The 12,675-nt window shown below is 34.8% G+C and overlaps 1 long non-coding RNA gene across 1 annotated transcript in view; it reads left to right on the top strand.

Annotated features, from left to right (window-relative positions):
• The first annotated feature begins 203 nt into the window (after window positions 1-203).
• LOC132508264 (uncharacterized) overlaps window positions 204-12,675 on the top strand; it is a 259,740-nt gene continuing 247,268 nt past the window's right edge. The window contains exon 1 of the long non-coding RNA XR_009536500.1: window positions 204-324. This is a non-coding gene — a long non-coding RNA (uncharacterized LOC132508264). The remainder of the gene's footprint in view (window positions 325-12,675) is intronic.

Here is a 12,675-nt window from a genome sequence, read left to right as displayed (position 1 = left end):
TGTTGCATTGTTGGCACCCAGCACCTGCTACCTATTATTGTTGTCTCAAATGAAGTTTATCTTCCTGTGCTTTCAGGATCTTCTTAAAACTTCTCTTCAGCGGCTAATTCACTGTTAGGAAAAACTGAGTTTCCTCAATTAACAGAGACTTTCCTCTGTACTCTTTCTTTCAGATCATTTGGAATCTCGGAATAATAAAACTAGAAAGAAATTGGAGAGAACATATTTCCAAAGCTTTATAATGCACACCAAGTAAATCTGACGCCAAAGGATTAGCTGAAGAACAAGCTCCGTGCTGCTCCCTTCCACATAGTAAGACTAAAGGTGATCTTGCTTTCACTTTCATGAAGAAATAGCATGATAATGCAGCAGACACCAAAAGCACATAGTGTTTTTTCAATATCACCCTTGCAAAAATCAAATTTTCTTTCTAGTTCTTGTCCATATAGGATAAGTTGCACAGAAATGTGATGATAGTATAGATATTGTGATGAATCTTGCTTTTTACTCTTAATCACATGCCTATCATTTTTTCATATTGCTGTATAATATTTTAAATTATACTTTTTAATGGCTATATAATATTTAATTGAATGGAAGTATTATATGAAAACATTTGGCTATATCATTGGAAATTTTAGTTGTTACTTATACAGCAATGAACGTCAACGCGAATAGCCTTTCATTTATTATTTCATTAGGATACACTCTGATATTTGGGATTCCTAGGTCAAAGAATAAGGAAAAACAATGGACCTTAATATGTATTGCCAAATAAGTTCCAAAAATATTGCATTAATTTGCAATATCACCAACAATGTGCATTTGATTCACTGTAGCCAAACCATTACTAAATATGGTTTTTGAAATATTGCTTTCTAATTTAACAGGTGTAAAATGGTACTTCATTGTTTTAGCATAAATTTAGTTGGAATTAGCGTGATCAAACATTTTTCTCTGTGTTTACTTATATGTCAGATTTTTTTCTTGTGTCAATTGAGTGTTCTTAGCCTTTGTCTGTTTATATATTAGGGTCTTTAAACAGTTACTTTCTAAGAAATGTTTCCTACAATGGTTTAAATGATTTTTAAATTTCTATTTTAAAAGGAAATTCACATTTCTAATAAGTCGTTTACTAAGTTCTAAGACTATCATAATCATCTGTCAATGTTGTCAAATCAACTTACATTAAAAAGAGATGCTAGGAAATCCCTTTATATGTCAAAAATGTACGTATGAACTGTATTTATTTCAGGTCCTAAATATGTGATACACCAAGAGTCAAGTGAGGTAAAAGTACTTTAGTTTGAATTGCAGTCCTAAGCACTCTGTTTTCATGCTATGAAAAATAATGATATAGTAGAAGAAAGAAACTTTCACAGATTTTTTTATTTGAATTTTATTTTATTTTTTTATACAGCAGGTTCTCATTAGTTACCTATTTTATACATGTTAGTGTATATATGTCAATCCCAGTCTCCCAATTCATCCCACCACCCTGCCCCGCCGCTTTCCCCCCTTGGTGTCCATACATTGGTTCTCTACATCTGTGTCTCTATTTCTGCCTTGCAAACCAGTTCATCTGTACCATTTTTTAGATTCCACATGTATGTGTTAATATATGACATTTGTTTTTCTCTTTCTGACTTAGTTTGCTCTGTATGACACTTTCACAGATTTGATAAAGCATTTAAAAGTGACTTTTGAAATGGATATTCATGGAATGTGCTATTATTTATATATTTATATCATTTATATTTAAGGGATAGATTATTATTTATATAATAGAGGATTTCAATTTTTAAAATTAAGATATATCTCTCTCCTCTTGGTTCACTCCCCACTTTATAAGTTTGTTTTCTGGGTGAATTCTTTTTATTCTCATGTTGGGGAGTTGAGAAGTAGTGGATTTAGAAAAAAATGGGCTTTATTTTCTTGGCATATTCAAAATACCGATATATGACAAATTATATTTAAGTTGGGTTTCTAAAGTGACTTTAGAAACATAAATTAAAAAAAAATCACGGGCTTGTAGGGTACTATTATTGACCATCTGGTCCAATTCTTCTATCTTTTCTACCACATTTCCTAAGAGTCTTTTCCGAATCTATGCTTGAACATAACAATGACAGGGAATGTACTAGCTTCCGAGGCAGCCCAGTATTAGGCCAACTCTGAATGTCTGAAAATTCTTTTCCGAGCTAGAAGCTGACTTTTATATCTTTTAGTCATTAGGCTTGGTTCTACTCTGGAGATTTGAAGGACAGGTTTAACCTCTCTTCCCCATGGCAGGCTTTCAAATATTTGAAGCCAGCTCGTGAACATAAAACTATAATGCAAAGTACAAAAGAGACACCATAACTGTGGTATAGAGATAGATCTTCTTGAGGGCCTTCAAAGTGGGTAGAGATCACATCAGCGTAAGGAATCAAGAGTTTGTGACAAGATGGACTGAGGTGAGTAGATAAGATCTTAACAGGGACATCAAGAGAGGTGACTTTTCCAAGTGGAGTGGACTGCAGAAGTAAAGACACAAAGGAAAACACAGAGTGTGTCTTGGAAACAGTTCAGTTTGATGCATAGAAGAAATGTGAACTCTTAGGAAGATGGGGAAGTTATTATGAGAAGTCTCATTTGCAAGCTTTTTTTAAAAACATTAATTAATTTATTTTTAACATCTTTATTGGAGTGTAATTGCTTTACAATGGTGTGTTAGTTTCTGCTTTATAACAAAGTGAATTAGCTGTACATATACATATATCCCCATATCTCTTCCCTCTTGCATCTCCCTCCCTGCCACCCTCCCTATCCCACCCCTCTAGGTGGGCACAGAGCACTGAGCTGATCTCCCTGTGCTATGCGGCTGCTTCCCACTGGCTATCTATTTTACATTTGGTAGTGTGTATATGTCCATGCCACTCTCTCACTTTGTCCCAGTTTATCCTTCCCCCTCCCCATGTCCTCAAGTCCATTCTCTAGTAGATCTTCGTCTTTATTCCTGTCCTGCCCCTATGTTCTTCATGACTTTTTTTTTTTTAGATTCCATATATATGCGTTAGCATACGGTATTTGTTTTCCTCTTTCTGACTTACTTCACTCTGTATGACAGACTCTAGGTCCACCCACCTCACTACAAATAACTCAATTTCGTTTCGTTTTATGGCTGAGTAATATTCCATTGTATATATGTGCCACATCTTCTTTATCCATTCATCTGTCGATGGACACTTAGCTTGCTTCCATCTCCAGGCTATTGTAAATAGAGCTGCAGTGAACGTGGTGGCACATGACTCTTTTTGAATTATGGTTTTCTCAGGGTATATGCCCAATAATGGGATTGCTGGGTCTTATGGTAGTTCTATTTTTAGGTTTTTAAAGAACTTCCATACTGTTCTCCATAGTGACTTTATCAATTCACATTTCCACCAACAGTGCAAGAGGGTTCCCTTTTCTCCACAGCCTCTCCAGCATTTATTTGTTTCTAGATTTTTTGATGATGGCCATTCTGACTGGTGTGAGGTGATATCTCATTATAGTTTTGATTTGCATTTCTCTAATGATTAATGATGTTGAGCATTCTTTCATGTGTTTGTTGGCAATCTGTATATCTTCTTTGGAGAAATGTCTATTTAGGTCTTCTGCCCATTTTTGGATTCGGTTGTTTGTTTTTTTGATATTGAGCTGAATGAGCTGATTGTAAATTTTGGGGATTAATCCTTTGTTAGTTGCTTCATTTGCAAATATTTTCTACCATTCTGAGGGCTGTCTTTTGGTCTTGTTTATGGTTTCCTTTGCTTTGCAAAAGCTTTTAAGTTTCATTAGGTCCTATTGGTTTGTTTTTATTTCCATTCCTCTAGGAGGTGGATCACAAAGGATCTTGCTGTGATTTATGTCATAGAGTGTTCTGCCTATGTTTTCCTCTAAGAATTTTATAGTGTCTGGCCTTACATTTAGGTCTTTAATCCATTTGGAGTTTATTTCTGTGTATGGTGTTAGGGAGTGTTCTAATTTCATTGTTTCACATGTAGCTGTCCAGTTTTCCCAGCACCACTTATTGAAGAGGCTGTCTTTTCTCCACTGTATATTCTTGCCTCCTTTATCAAAAATAAGGTGAATTAGTAGAAGAATTACTAATGATGTATGTGATCAATGATAAACTCTTTCCAATCTAGTTTACTTTTTTTTTTCCCTTAACAAAACAGAGAGCAGAAATTCACAATGTAAAACAGAATAGATTGGAGTCTGAAGAGATGAAAAAATTTATAACCTATAGAGTCCATGGATTCTTAGTGACTTAGCCCAATAAATAAAGCAGAACTTTATTCGGTATTAATCAAAACTTGTTTGCTTCTTGATATTGGGAAATTAAAATATTAGTTACCTTATGTCTTTGAACACTTTGTGAAACATGACGGTGTTAGTATTCTGACATTTTGAGTTGGTACCACAAGTTCAACTAAATTAGATGAATTTTCAAACTTTAGTATACATAACTTGGGAGTCTTGTTCAATTGAAGATTCTGATTCTGTAGCTCTGTAGTGGGGACTGAGATTCTAATAAACTCCCTGGTGAGGCAGATGCATGGGTCATGCTTTGAGTGATAAGGATTTAGGGGACAATTAGGGTAATCTTATTTAGGTTATTCATCTTTACGATCATTTTATTAAATTAAGATGTTTCATTATTTAACAGCTAATGCTAAATTTCTTTGTAAAAATAATTTAAATAGTTTGTTGCAACAAAATTATAGTCATCTACAATGCCTCATTATTAAGTATAATTTTCCAGTTATATAACTTGATTCATCCTTTTACCATGAGCTATAACACAAGGTAATAAGTAATCTAAAGTAAGATTGTCATCTTTGCGAGTGGATGTTGTCAATGTTTCAGAAAAAAACAAGTTTAATTTCTTCATTTAAAAACAAAATTGGCATTTTTATTCTGGCTGAGACTGTCAAAAGCTGGTATATCACTTGAGTGGGTAGCTCTATTAAGTTTTTACATGTTCAATCTCTTTGATGGGCTATCAGTGGGAAATGATTAATTAAGAAAAAATTAAAAGAAATCAAAATTGAAGATAGAGATATGCAGAGTTATATTTGGAAGTGCTGCAGTTGAGCAGAAATATTACCTGATTTTGTTCAAAAATAAAAAGTTAAAGACTGTTTTTAGTTAGGGAAATGTCACAGTGTTGTTTGTGTCTTGCTTAAGAGCAGTGTCTCATCCTGGTGACATACTTAATTAGATTTTGTTTTCCTATCCAAAATGCACTGAAGGCCCAAGTTAGAGATCTCTTAGGGAATTTACTCATCCACAGTAAATTGCCAACCAGTGATACAAGTTGACTTGAAGAAAAACCCGATGCTATAAATGCTTGTTATGAGAAGGGAAATTTTGAGCTTATTTTATTGAAGGGCATGTCCTATGGATGTACAGCAAAGCACTATAGATCTGCAAATTTATCAAATCCACCTAACTTTTATCTTCTCTTGGGGTTGATTTTGGCCTGATGGAAGATGTATTGTACTACAAGACATTGGTGATTAGAGCAAGAAGGCAGAAAATGTTACTGAAGCAGAGAATACGTGCTGGGATAAGGAATGGAAAGCACTGAATGGAATAAGTATATACGTGGTCAGCACGGAAAGAGATGTGGACAACGTCAGGGTCAAAAGGATAAACACAAACAAATAAGCTGTTTTGCAAACATTGGGGAGGAAGGTTTAGGATAAACACTAATGGATGAAGTATATTTATTTGGACTTATAATGCATTTAAACTCTGAGTGCATACATTCTCCAACTCAGTCATTATGAGATCTCAAGTAACTTCTCAGAGTTATCCCAGATGAAAACATGGGTACTTGGTCTTCCAAGGCTGATACAAAGTAAAAGAAACATGGGTGGTGTGTGGCTTCATTTTAATGTAAACTCTTCCTTAAAATTTTCTCTTACAGAGTTCTTTAAATTAGCTATTCTAGCATTTTTCCCCCTCATTTTGCTACTATGTTCTATTCTCTTGTTTTCCTGATTTTTACTGTATCTTGAACATTGGCATTTGCTTTGATTGATATTCTGTCCTGCAAACAGGTTATCTTTTGAACATGATTTATGTTGATGCAAGCTTAGGCCACCTAGCATGCAGAAATTGTTTGGTTTCAGAGAGTATATTCTATAGATTTCTTCAGCACTTTGTCATCTCTTCCCATTCTCATGGTTACCTTCAGCCCTTCACACTAACATTTATACTGTTTCTCAGGCATCTTTGTGCTGGACTGGATTTATTGGGTTTGAGCTTAGGGGAAAAAAATCTTTTTATGTATCTATATCATGATTATTCCATTATATTGGAGGAAGGAAAAACAGTAATGTGGAAAATGTTACTAACACCTATTGACCGTCCACTTTATTTTAGAAATTCTAAAAACACTGTACTATTTTTTTCTACATAAAAACTCTTTAGAAAATGAAAAAAAAAAATAGAAATTTAAAAACTTTCTCCAAATTGTCCAGGAGCTAAGAAGCTAACAAGGATGAGTCCAGGTCTGTCTGACTCCCAGAGTCGCATAATTTTAAATTAATCCAGTGTGTAACATCATACCACAATGTAGTTAATCTTAATGGCATAATAGCTTTATAATGCAACCACTCAGTCACAGTAGCTTACAAGATATCAGGGGGAAAAGCATGATGGTTATGGTGGGAACAGTCAATCCAAAAACCAATGTATGGGGCTTCCCTGGTGGTGCAAGTGGTTGAGAGTCCGCCTGCTGATGCAGGGGACACGGGTTCGTGCCCCGGTCTGGGAAGATCCCACATGCCGCAGAGCGGCTACGCCCGTGAGCCATGGCCGCTGAGCCTGTGCATCCGGAGCCTGTGCTCCGCAACGGGAGAGGCCACAACAGTGAGAGGCCTGCGTCCCGCAAAAAACAAAAAAAAAACCAAACCAATGTATGGCTTATTATATTTATAAACTCAGGTATACCATCTGTATCAATCTAAAAGTGTGTATATATACATATATATATATATATTTTTTTTTCTTTTTGGTGGTATGGGGGCCTCTCACTGTTGTGGCCTCTCCCGTTGCGGAGCACAGGCTCTGGACGCGCAGGCTCAGCGGCCATGGCTCACGGGCCTAGCCGCTCTGCGGCATGTGGGATCTTTCCAGACCGGGGCACGAACCCGTGTCCCCTGCATTGGCAGGTGGACTCTCAACCACTTGCGCCACCAGGGAAGCCCAAAGTGTGTATAGTTTTATTTTCAAAAGATTATTTTTTTTGCTTTTTGGCTAAACAAATACACAAGCATCTATCTATATCTCTTAGGATGGTTATGAGTAATAAAAATAGTAAGTGAATTTTGTGTCATGTATGGTTCTGATCCTGACAACAAATGTGTTCATAAGGGTTATTACAACTGGGTTAAGATTTTACAGTTTAAAAGTAAGTGGTAGATCCAAAATGGAAAATTCAATCTCCCTTACTCCAAAATTCATTTTTAACCATAGATTTAAAAAAAATTATAATTTTTCTACCATGCACAAAATAAAGGTAAAGGATTTTGTTAACTCCATTTTGTTCCTATTCATAGGAATTTAAGTTGAAATGGAACTTATTCCTAATGGCTGGTTCAGTTGCAGGTTGATTTTAGGTTCTAAGTCTGAGCTGAAGGAAAAGGAGAAAGAACATTGGGTTAAAATGAACTGAGATGTCAGCTCTTCTTTAATCCCCAGGCTGTCAAGATTTTCTAGAAGGCCACTTTTGCTCCTGGGGCCATATGGAAGTTGAGGTTCATGGCTAGTAGCCTGACTGCAGATACACTAAAGTGAATTTCATGTTTGTCTTGGGAGAGGGGCAGACTTTCCTTGGCTATTTAGTGTTACAGAATTGGGAAGGCTGGCTATCTTCGTCCTCACCTCTAGCTATCTCTTAACTCATCCAAAAATTCTAAGATAAATAACAAAGATATTTCTTTGGTAAATTGTCTTATTGGACAGAAGCCAAGAAGTTCAAGTGATAGTAAAATTATGAGAATGTACACAATTTATGATGACTTAATGCTGATTTAAAAATGGTCAAACACTAAAGCATTAAGATTAATTGTATCTTCAGTGGGAACCATATCCTAGGCAGAGCAAATCAAGTGATAATCACCCTAGGACCATCATAGTATGATTTTGTAACTGATTTTAAATGCAACAAAGCACTTTTGTTAATGTTTTATTTTGTATTTATTTCATCTGATCTTTATTTCTTTTTTATGTACTTTGGAATCAGTTGAGTTAATTTTAATATTCCATTTTATCTCAGTTTTGGTTTATTAGCTATACCCTTTATTCTTTTAGTTTAAACATTCTTTTAGTTATTCTATGATTTACATTATGTGTCCAGCTTCTTACAGTCTACATTCATTTAATACTATACCTCTCCATGTATAATATAAGAAACTTATAACAGTATACTTTCATTTTCCTCATGTTAACTTTATGTATTTCTACTTACATATATTTTACTTCTACACATGTTTTATACCTGACAATACATTGTTGCTTTAAATAATCAATTGTTTTTTAAAGAAGTTTTTAAAATGAGAAAAACTGACATTGTGTATGCTGACATATTACCCTTTCTTGCACTCTCTATTCATTTGTGTAGATCCCAGTTTCCATCTGGTATTGTTTTTCTCAACACAGACAATTTTTTTTATTATTTACTTTTGTGCAAGTCTGCTAGTTTCAAATTTTCTCAGCTTCACTTGTCTGAAAAGGTCTTTATTTTGTTTTTATTTGTGCAAGATATTTTGGCTGGATATAGAATTCTAGCTTGACATATTTTTTTCAGTACATTGAAGATGTCATTCCATAGTCTTCTTGTTTACAATTTCTTATTAAAAATTGGTAACTATTCTGATCTTTGTTCTACTCTTTGCCTGCTTTTAAAATTTTGTCTTTATTACTGAATTTCAATCATTTAATTATGATTTTTTTCTTGTGAATTTCTTTGTGTAATTCTTATTGGAATTTGATGAGCTTAGTGTATCTGTGTTTTTAGTTTTTATCAAATTTGGAAAGTTTTAGCAAATTTCTTGAGATATTTTTCTGATCCTCTTTTTTGTGTGTCTTCAATTACATGTATCTTAGACCATTTGATACTGTCATACAGATCATTAAGACCATGAATTTTATCCTCTGGGAATTATTCTTAGCATTTTATTGATTTGTGCCTCAGATTTGATAACTTCTAATGTTATGTTTTCCAATTCACTGATCTCTTTGTCTGCAGTGTCTGATCTAGCCATCTACTAAATTTTATTTCAGATATTGTGTTTTTCAGGTCTTGAAGTTCAATGATAGTTTTTATCTCCTTCCTCATTATACTCATATATTTATTTAAAATCTTAAGCATATTTATAATAGCTGTTTTAAAGTTTTTGATTACTAAGTCCATCATCTCTATCATTTATGGGCCTGCTTATATTGATTGATTTTACTTCTGGCTATGGGTTAAAGTTTGCTGCTTCATCATATGTCTTTTTTTTTTTTTAACATCTTTATTGGGGTATAATTGCTTTACAATGGTGTGTTAGTTCATATGTCTTGAGTGTCTGGATTTTGTTATTTTTCTTTAACAATTGTTTTAGCAGGTAGTTCATTTACTTACAGTGCAACTTAAATACTTCTGTGGATCTAGAGAGACCTTTATCGTAGGAGTATTTTAAGGCATGACTCTTTAGTGGTCCTATTTCAAATATATAACCCTTTCCTACTAAGCAGTTATACTGAATGTCTCAGTATTCAACAAGCTCTCCCCTCTTGGCTTGTGGAAATTTAAACATTTCCTTGCTCTGCATGAGCTCTGGAAACTGTTTAGCAAACCTGAGTGTTATTGTTTGGCAATATGGCATTTTACCCTGCATATAATGCACGTTTGTATTCAAACAAGGACACAAGGAAACCCCTATTCATATTTCTGGAGATCTTGATTTTACATATAGCTCCCTTTTCTCTGGTACAGTTTGATGCCAAGTCCAGCTACTTCAGTCTCCCTGTGCTTAGCTTCAGTTCTTCCTTCCTCCAAAAATGATCTGTCAACTTCAAGCAGAAAGCTGAGGCAATGGTAGAAGTCATCTCATTTGCTTCCCTTATTTTAGGGGTCACAATCTAGCACTCCCTGTTTTTCAATATTTGAAAGCAGTTTTTTTTAATGTATTTTGTCCAGTTTTCTAATTATTTATCATTGGAGGGCAAGTAGCATTGTTGAAAGTACAAATCAGGAGTAGAGTTCTTCAGCCATTCTGAAGAAAATTCAATTCTTTTTTTCACTTCTTCAAAAAACAATCAAGGTATTATTCGCCTTAAGGCCTTTGCACTTTTTTGTTTTTCTACTTGGAAGAGTCTTCTCATGTGTCTCTAGAAGCTGTCTCCTTCTCCTTCTTTATCTTCTAAAAGAAGCCTTTCTTGACCACACTATTTAAAGTCACTATTTGTCATATTAATTCTTTCCTCCTTTTTTTCATGCAGTTTATCCCTGTCTGTAATTATCTTTAAAATTTTTTTACATGTATAATATCTCTCCTCCCCATGCTATGTAAGCTCTACAAAGAGAGAAACTTGTTGATTGTGCTCCTGTATTCTGGTTTGGTACCTCATCCATAGGAGGGAGCCAACAAACATTTCCTCAGTGAAAGTTTAAATAAAGGTAGTATCTAATCATATTTTCTGAAATATGTAGACAGGTGCTAAGCAACATGGTACCAGAGGCCTGTACATTAAAGTAGGTTATGTTTATGTGTTCCTGTAGAATCTTCTTTTTCATGCACAGTAAAGAGAATTAAATCCATAATGTTCATGGGAAAAAAAAAATGTGACTTTAAATTCTAGATATTCAGCAGTGTTTGCTATTGGTCTCTACTTCTCCATATGTAATCTAATTATACTTTACCCCTATTGGTTGCACTCTATGTATGGTGTGTACAGTTCGTTGAAATAGATGCTTAATTATTTTCTCAACATTAACCTGTTTCAATGAAATATATGGGCATGGTGGTGTCTTAGTTTGGGCTGCTATAACAAAAATACCATAGATTGGGTGGCTTCAACAATAAACATTCATCTCACACGGTGCTGGAGGCTGGGAAGTCCAAGATCAGAGTACCAGCAGACCCTGATGAGTGGTGAGGACACTACTCCTGGTTTGCAGATGGCCATCTTCCCATCTTCTTGAAGTTTCCTCATGTGGGAGGAGCTAATCTCCCTCATGTCTCTTCTTACAAGGATGCTAATCCCGTTCATGAGGGCTCATTCTCACGACCTAATTGCCTTCCAAAGGCCCCACCTCAAATATCATCACTTTCGTGATTAGTCTTCCACGTGTGAATTTGGGGTGGGGCGGAGGCGGGAGCACAAACATTGAGTCCATAGCTGGTGGAGAAAATAATATTTTGTATAATGGTATTTATAAATACTATGTGCTAGTTTTCAATTTGGTTGACAATGAAGGGGCTGTCCTGTGTTAGCATGAAATAATTGTGCTCATGTTACTGATTTTAATTCTGAAGTAGGTAGAGAAATAGCTGACCTACATAGTCATGCTGTACTTAGTTATACACTCTCTTAGGTACATGGTTTTTATTAATCATCCACCTCACTAAAATGTAGGTCTGCATTTTCCTGCATTAAAAAAAATATTTCTGTCCAAGATCTTGGGATTTGATATTCTCTCAGTATTATTGGCCTACATGATGGAGGTCTAATTCTTTCCCCAGTTGGGAATTGGTATTTGAGAGCATAGAAGACTTTGTGACAGGTTTTGGGCCATAATTAGTTGTAGGAATCCTCTTTGAATCTGTAGGGTAACTTTTTTTGTTTTTTTCTTTGACATTTTCCCCAGAACTTTGTTATTGAGGTTATGTTTATGAATTATTCTTCTTCATCAGGTATTGGTAGCTTTTAGTATTTCATTTAGAATCATAAGTAATACATTTTGACACAAACTAAGACATATTTAATTTTTAAAAGTTGTGCCTCATGACAGTAATACCACTTTAATCATAAACATTCTTAAATTCATCTGTGCTATCTTGTCCTAAGTCAGTATAAAACTACAAACTTAAACACCACTTTAATTTACACAGTCATGTAAATAAATGGTATAATTTATAGTTATATAGTTTTTTAAATATTTTTTAAAATATTGAGGGAGCATGCCTTCCCTGCCTAGATGATAACAGCCCAACATGAATATTTAAAGGTAAAAATAAAATCCTTGTGATGTGGTTCAGGGCAGCTATTTATTTATCCATTATACTTTGCTTATAATTTTTCAGATGTGAAAGTGAAGGATCAGTTTTATCCCCTCAAAATTTCCTGAACATTAAAACTTTCAGGCCCTCATATAAACACTGCCAAGGTGGTAATGGATGCCACTAGTAGCTTTTCTGTGGAAGTGGGAGTGGCTCTCAAGGTCTCATGTAACAGAGGTCCAAGAGTAACTTATGTCTAAGTCTCTAATTTACTTGGCCTCACTTAGCTGTCATCATTATTGAGAACACTTGCTCTCAAGCCCACTTTATCCAGAGTCCTAAAGATCTCTGATGATAAATTATGTCTCTTCCCCACAAGGAAGTGATATGGAAATAAATACGTTGTCCAGCATTTCAGCCTTTTTGCTTA

The sequence above is a fragment of the Lagenorhynchus albirostris genome, chromosome 17 (assembly GCF_949774975.1).
Source record: "Lagenorhynchus albirostris chromosome 17, mLagAlb1.1, whole genome shotgun sequence".
NCBI lineage: Eukaryota > Metazoa > Chordata > Mammalia > Artiodactyla > Delphinidae > Lagenorhynchus > Lagenorhynchus albirostris.
Note: the sequence above shows the minus strand (reverse complement) of the source record. Positions and strands in the feature narration are given on the sequence as shown.